The following is an 8,325-nucleotide window of genomic DNA, read 5'->3' as shown; positions in this document are numbered from 1 at the left end:
CCTTGTTCATTGAACATGTGGTACGTCTGCATGGTGTCCCTGAGAATATCGTCTCTGATAGAGGCGTACAGTTTGTTTCTATCTTTTGGAGTTTTTTTTTTGTAGAAGATGCGACATCTTTGTCCTTTTCGTCTGCTTTCCATCCACAGACCAATGGGCAGACGGAACGGTTAAGACTGCTGGTATCTAGGGAAGAAGGGGACGGGGACCACCATTTACTCACCTCTGGCCCCTTTACCCAACCTTGACCCATAACAAAAACACTGACAACTGTGTCACTTTTATTGCTGGGTGGTGATCGGCCACAGCTTCTTTATTAAAGCGGCAAACCTTAATAAACCATAATAACGGAGCGGTATGCCAAACGCCGGACTCCCAGCGGGCAAGTTAAACCTTAATCATCAGAGTGGTATGCCAACCGCTGGACTCCCAGCGGGCAAGTACGCCATCTGCCACCACCATATCTCTGCTGAACTCAAATGCCGCCAGCTGTGACTTCATAAACTTGACCATAATTTGTCTTTCTCCAAAGCCGTAATCATCGGAGCGATGTCCAAAATGCCGGACTCCCAGCGTGGATTCTTAAGAATAGAAAAAACAAAACAGAATAACCAAGTCTCCATAGCCAAACATAACCCCGAACCCTGATCTGTCTCCCAAGGATCACCGCAGAGGGAGGGAGGGAGGGACAATCTGCTTCCACTGGCAAGAGGAAGTGCCAGCACCAGGAGGGAGTATATGTATCTCCAGGATCCCCTGAACCGCCCATATCCTGTCTAAGAAGGCTCCCCAGTGCATTAACCCTTAATGGCCCTAAAGAACAACCTTCTTAAGCACTAATGTAATGAGGCCAGCTCCCTAAACGCCCTAAGGGGGGGAAGGGGAGGGGGGACCATCAGTCCCTAATCACCCTCCTCATACAGTCGGGTGCTTACCAATCAGGCAATGGAGCTTTTTCTAAGGTGCTATGTATCGCATAATCAACTCCTATGGGTGAGATACCTCCCATTGGCAGAATTCGCCATCAACAATCGGGTTAATTCTTCCACGGGGGTGTCTCCTTTTTTTTGTAACAGTGGTTTACATCCTCGCTTTAGTTCTAATTCCTCTGTATCCTCACTCAACCCGCAGGCAGATTCTTTTACCTCTAGACTGTGCACAGTCTAGGCACAGGTTCAATCGAACCTGGAAAAGGCCCAGGAAACCCAGTGTAAACACGCCAATAAGAGACGTTCCAAGGGGGTACGTTTTGTACTCGGCGATAAGGTGTGGTTGTCGACTAAAAATCTTGCTTTGAAACAATGTTCTAAGAAATTCTCACCGCGTTTCATTGGACCATACAATATCATTGATTTATTAACCGAGTATCTTTTAGACTTAAGCTACCCGACTCCCTCCGTATACATGATGTGTTCCATAAGTCGTTACTTAAGAAATATGTGTCACCAGTGGTTCCGGTTAAAAAACCTCCTCCACCTGTGGAGGTTGAGGGTCAAGAGGAATTCATTATTTCTTAAATAATAGATGTCAGAAAGATTAGAAATCCCTTTCAATACCTGGTTTACTGGAAAGGTTTTGGACCTGAGGAGAGGTCCTGGATACCTATGTCTAGGATGCATGCTTCCAGGTTAATTAATACATTTCACCGGGAACACCCTGAGAAACCTCGTCCACAATGCTTGGGTCCGGTGGCCCCTCGTAAAAGGGGGGTACTGTAACGGGGCGCCGAAGGGGCACTCGGTCTCCCATCAGCCGCAGACCTGCTGCTTAGCTTCGGGAGCGAGGATCTGTGTTTGGCCTCGTTCCCAGGGCGGCCTTGCTAGCTGGGAGGCTCCCTGCTCCTAGGTCTGCCTTGAGTGCCGAGCTGATCACTCGGTGCTCGACTTGTTTGTCTGTCGGTCATGTGACGCTGGCCACGTCACATGACCCTCACTCCCCAATATAAATACAGGTGGCCTGCTGGCCTACAGGTTGCCTGTGATTTTCGTCCTATAGGCTGTGTACTTTATTGTTATTAAGCTACCTCTGGAATTGAACCTCGATCCGCCTCTTGACACCTCTTCTGCCTGCTCCCTGTACCTTGACGCTACCTCTCAGATTTTGACCTTGGCTTGTTTATGGATTTGTCTTTGCCTCTTCCCTTGTTCTGACGTGACCTCCTGGACTGACTTAGGCTAGTTGACCCGCCTCGCCTTCCGTTTTTGTTCTACCTCTTGTCCGCTTATTGTAACTTCTCAGTGGCTGTCCTCTTCCCTGCTGTCCCTTTCTCTCTGCTTGCACTTAGTAGGTTAGGGACTGTCGCCCAGTTGCGCTCCGTCACCTACGGCGGGTGGTGCAAGTAGGCAGGGACAGGGGACCAGGTGGCAGCTCAGGGGGTGCACCTCCGCTCTATCTTGATTCCCGTGACTCTACCAGTGACACTTGTCCCTGCTATTAGTACCAGGGTCCTATAGGGCTAGATAGGACTCTAGGTATTCCTGCGTATGAACACACCTACCTCTGGGGTCTGTTCATACTGGTAATCAGTCAGGATTTTGGTTAGGGTTTTACTAGGAGGTGTCCATCTCCTTTCCCTAGTCTCCAGGCCTTATTCCCTCACCCCTTTCCTTTCTATGTTTGGTGTGGTGTTTCCCTCCCACACCCGAACGTGACATCTGGTGGCAGTCTACCGGGCTGGCAGGGCTCTGTTTCAATAAGGCAGTAAAAGGACCCTCTCAGCTTGTCTGGGTTGTGAGCAAGTGTTGTGCCACGCCGAAGGTGTGCCTTCCTGTGCCAGTGCGGACAGAAGGTGTCTGTGTAAACTGTGCCAAGCTGACCTTACGTAGTCCCAGGGAGGGCATAACGTCACGTCTTGGTGACTAGTGACGAAACTGTACTGCGTGATCCCGACATACAGTGACGTCAGACAGGGCTGCGAGGTGCGGTATCGTCACAGGGGTTTATTTTCTTGCAGAACAAGATGTATTTTTTAATAGCACCATTTAATATTCCATATTAAAAAAATTCTGCAATTTTTTAAGATTTTTAATTTAAGGCACTCATTTTAAAAGTTGCACATTACCGTCATTTTGCAGGTCAGTACAATTACAGTGATGCCAAATTTACCTTTGGGAAAAAAAAAAATTTCTTTTGTACTGCCATATTATGACACCCACAAGTTTCTTATATTTCTGTCTATGGAGCTATGTGAGGCGAGCTATAATTTTTATTGATACTATTTTGGGGTATGTACGAGTTTTGATCACTTTTTTGGGGGGGAGGCAAAGCAACACAAGGCAATTCGGACATTTTTTTTTCTTTAAATGTTATGGCGTACACGTATGGGATAAATACTTTATATTGTAATAGTTCAGGTATTTTTTGATACCAATGATGTTTATATGCTTTTTTTTTATAAAGTTAGGGAAAGGGTGATATGAATTTTTAATTCTTTTGGGTTTTTCTGTTTTAAAAATGTTTAACTTAACTTTAGACCCTACCCCCATTACAGGGCTTGAACATGCAATTATTAGCACGCTTATACCATACACTGCAAGTGTTCCTATTAAGGTCTGCCATAGGCAGGGTTTAACAGGAACTTTGCTACAGCAGATCTAAGACCTTAGCGTTTTCATTGTAGAAGCAGAGTTCAGTTACTCCCGAAAGAAGATCACTTACGATGCCATGGTCCCAACTGACCACAGCATGTAAGGGGTTAAATGTTTATGATCAGAGTTATATCCCATCGCAGACACTGCCAGCAGGTGTCTGCTATATACCACAGCAGTTTCCAGCCCGCTCAGCTTCTGAGTGGTTGCCATGTTTAAAACCCCAACATGTACAGTAGATGTCACCAAAGGGATTGAACGTTTCTGGCCCCTTTTTTTTTTAAGATTCTCCCCAGTTGCCATATACTTTGTGCTCGCAGAAGGTCGTGCCAAAGACAAGCTTTCTACATATCCATATAGTGTGTAAAATGGAATATTAATTATTATTTGGAGTTAATATTAATAATATTTATAAATAGGGGTAGGTCATCTATTGTTCACTCCACCTATTTATTCTTTATTCTACCTGTTGCTCTCCCTCTTTCCTGAACTGCGTGCGCTGAATTACGGCGGTGACAAAAGACTATAAGCTGTATTTGTATAATAAACTATTTATTAAACAATTACAAGTCTACAGTCAATTATTTCTGCTATATCTACAGGGTGGGCCATTTATATGGATACACCTTAATAAAATGGGAATGGTTGGTGATATTAACTTCCTGTTTGTGGCACATTAGTATATGTGAGGGGGGAAACTTTTCAAGACGGGTGGTGACCATGGCGGCCATTTTGAATCCAACTTTTGTTTTTTCAATAGGAAGAGGGTCATGTGACACATCAAACTTATTAGGAATTTCACAAGAAAAACAATGGTTTTAACGTAACTTTATTCTTTCATGAGTTATTTACAAGTTTCTGACCACTTATAAAATGTGTTCAATGTGCAGCCCATTGTGTTGGATTGTCAATGCAACCCTCTTCTCCAACTCTTCACACACTGATAGCCACACCGCAGGAGAAATGCTAGCACGGGCTTCCAGTATCCGTAGTTTCAGGTGCTGCACATCTCGTATCTTCACAGACGCCCCATGTGCTGGGGAGTGAGCGGCTTCCTCTGTGATCCACCAGACTTGATAAAGGGGTCATGCACCCCAAAACGCGTTGTCTCTGATTAAATCGAAATCTTTCTGACGATTGGTTGTGGTTCTGCACCCTTTACTCTGTCCGTTCGTCTTGGACATCCTTGGTCCAGCAAACCTACAGCTCACACCCACGTAATAGCAGCACCCACCCACCTGGCTATAAACTGTCCCTACGGGATAAAAGGGGTTAATTCAATACAGGCAATGCAGGGGTTAACAGGATGGCAGGTGTTAAAGGGATATGGTGTCGGTGGTATAGGGTAATGCTGGGGTAGCTGTGGGATATTGTAGGGGTTAATGCAGGGTTTCAAGGTAGGGGTAAATGCAGGGCAAGGTAGGGGTATTGATGGCAGTGGGAAAGGGTTAATATAGGGGTAAATATTGTAAGGATTGGTGGCAGTGGGAAAGGGTTAATGTAGGGGTAAATATTGCAGAGATTTATGGCAGTGGGAAAGGGTTCAGGGATTGGTGGCAGTGGTAAAGGGTTAATATTGCAGGGGTTAATGATACTCAGCCAGATGCTCGTCTCTAGGGGTTATTGCTGGTTCCAGGGGAGGATTCTCGCTTGTATGCTCGTCATCCAGGGGATGGTTCCCGCTTTAGTGGGACTGCTGGGCTCAACTGATGAGCACTCCGCCGCTAGACTATTTAAATCCAGCGACGCTCGCTTCAGAGCAGCCCGCGTTGCAGGCAAGCACACGTGGGCTGGCGCGGTGATATGACATCACCGCACCAGTCAGCGCATCCAGGCGGAGGATCGCTTTGATCCTCCTGACTTTGAAGTGACAGCATACCTCTGGCGCTGTAATTACAGTGCCGGAGGTACGTGGCATACAGAGGCAGGGGAGCCCTTTTTTCCCATGTCCTTGTTATGCAAAACATCTTCGGCCCTGCCGGGGGTGGTTAGCAAAAGGCAGAGGATCTCTTTGATTATCTGTCTTTTGGCGTGCCCGCATGCGCTAGCAGGAGGATTAAGTAGCTGGGGGAATATCTAATATATACAGACATGCATATTATACCGGGGCATATATATATATATATATATATATATATATATGTATATATATATATATCTCTTTACTGGTATACAACTATATATATATAAACATATACCCCTCCTGGCCATTCAGGCCCAATATATATGTATATTTTATTGGAGACATATATATATTTAAATCTCCCCCTTCCCTCTTAGTGATTAGAATGTGGGCTACATGGGACTCAGCTTCTTATTTTAACAGAGGCTCTGTCGAAAACATAGAGTATAACATGTAAGGGTTCAGTGAAGGAGGCGCGGAAGGTGTGCAAGTGTCTGATGGGGTCACACAGCTCATAGAAGGACAGACGCCCGGCCTCATAGTCTAAGAAGACTCCAAATGTTGGACTTGTTAGATATATATCAGGGATTACTTTGACTGAGTTAGAAAATGCAGAACATCTCTTATCACACATGGCCAAACTCCAAGATTTGTCATTATGTGCAATACCAGACTGATCTCCATTCCTTTCTATACTGGGATAGGTCATTCCGATGCCACATTCTCCTGTCTGGTTCCATTCTACCTCCCAGTAATGTCTTCCTGAGGAGAAGCTACATCTGCTTAAAACCTGGTCGTACATCTGAAACCTTCCAGGAGATTTTGGTCGGCCCTGGTTTTCTTTCAAACCTGTTGCTTTTCTCAGGTCTTCTGATAATCCCATGTATGTATGAGCTGTGTCCACATCCAGCAAGATGTCTGGAACATGGAACCCGAAGTCTGATGTTACATAGGTGACAACATCCTTCATAGATCGGTGTAAAATTGATGAGATCAGAACATCTTCCAGGTCATCAGTCATCTCTTCGTCACTGACTGGTGCTTCTTCCTCTTTTGCCACCACGGTCTTATCGCTAAGGGATGCTCTTTGGTCTGATTCTTGTAGGACAGTTTTTGGATCAGTCCCATATACTTCACTTTGGGGTTAGCTTGTCCTAGAACCAGTGCCACCTCATCAGAATCGATCTGTCCAGCATCTTCCCCTGTATCCTCATCATCTCCAGGATTACATACTGTAATGTCACTTTCTTGTAAGAGTCTTATTGGGTCAGTGACACGACACATCTCCTCCACGTGATGCATCTTCCTGGACAGCTCACCCTCTTTTATCTCCATCTTCTTGATTCAAATGACATATCTTGGACACCATCTTAATCTCCTGCCTGGAGATCTCATTAAGAACTTTCCTTTCTGCAATTTCCAGTTTCTCCCTAATGTTCATAAATAACTTATTCATGTTCTTCCTCTTCTCAGATGCTTTCTCCTGGATTTTCCCCTTATGATTGTGCAAACTCTGGATTCCTGTCTGAATTTCTGCTTTTTGTGGGTTTAGTTTATTCAGATATTTCCTCAACTTTTTCTTCTTCTTCTCTGAAGCCTCATCTAGAATTTCCACCTGATGACCCCTATGCGTGCCAACCAGACAGCAAGACATACATAGACAAGTATCATCCTGTGGGCAGTAATACTCCAAAACCTTCTTGTGGATCGAACATTTTTTGTTGCCAAACGAGCTGGTGGGTTCTGATAATACATGATCCATCGTCTGGTTGTGGACAGTCAGGTGGTCATCACATAGAGAGTTCTCACACTGCAGACATGACTTCACAGCTGGTACAGCAGACTTTGTGCAGTAACTACAGAAGGTTCTGATCTTCTCCATATCAGGCTGAGTAGATAAGAAACGCTCCACTATATTACTTAGCTTCCTGTTCTTCTCCAGGGCAGGACGCTCTGGATATTCCGCTCTGCAGTCAGGACAGGAATACACTCCGCCTGCCTCCTGTGCATCCAGCACACTTACAATACACCGAACGGCAGAAGTTGTGTCCACATCTCAGGGATACAGGGATCCGTATAGAGGCTCAGGCAGATGGAGCAGTTCAGCTCGTCCCTCAGCTCAGCAGACGCCATTGTAGTGAGGAAGAGCAGGAATCGAAAGTGAAAAGGTTTCTTAACTTCCTGCAGAGGGCGGAGATCTTCTGAGAACAAACTATTAACCCCTGCAGCTCAGGAACTGTGTTTAGTCCTGATTCATAAGGAGGAAGACCATGATTACTGGGATCTGGTGTAGGATTCCTCATGTAGTAGATGTAGTGACTCCACATTTTCATAGTATAGGAATGAAGCCATCAGCAGTACAGGGAAGTAAAAGAAAGCAGAGCACCAACAATACTACTGTACATACAAAAGTCGACTTTCTCACAAATGATGTGATTGCGGGGTGCTGAGTGGATGTCATGGCTACCCAGGGTCTAAAGACGGCCTCCATTAGCTGTTATGAAAGAAAGCCCATTAGGCCCTTCCAGAAGTGTTGCCATGTTTTATACAAGTGATCCTATAGTGTAGTGAACTGAAAAAAAAGTAAAAAATATTTTAGTATTTGTGGGTTTTTGTTAATATTTGTAAAAGTTCAAAAAACTGGTATGGTGGGTTATTGCGTACCTCCCCAGCTTTAGAAAATTGCCAATATGTGTGGCGCTCAATTTTTTAATACTAGGCCATGCCTCTAACTCCACCCAAAGCATAACTATACACATCCAGTCACCCTAATGCTCCACATAGTAATTATTGCCCCTTTGTGCAGCACACAGTAGTTATACGCACATTGTGCCC

The 8,325-nt window shown here is 45.0% G+C and overlaps 1 pseudogene; it reads right to left on the bottom strand.

Annotated features, from left to right (window-relative positions):
• Positions 1-4,498: 4,498 nt before the first annotated feature.
• LOC122938521 lies at positions 4,499-7,623 on the bottom strand (annotated as a pseudogene).
• Between the last annotated feature and the right edge of the window lie 702 nt (positions 7,624-8,325).

Source organism: Bufo gargarizans, chromosome 5 (assembly GCF_014858855.1).
Source record: "Bufo gargarizans isolate SCDJY-AF-19 chromosome 5, ASM1485885v1, whole genome shotgun sequence".
In the NCBI taxonomy this organism is placed as follows: Eukaryota; Metazoa; Chordata; class Amphibia; order Anura; family Bufonidae; genus Bufo; species Bufo gargarizans.
Note: the sequence above shows the minus strand (reverse complement) of the source record. Positions and strands in the feature narration are given on the sequence as shown.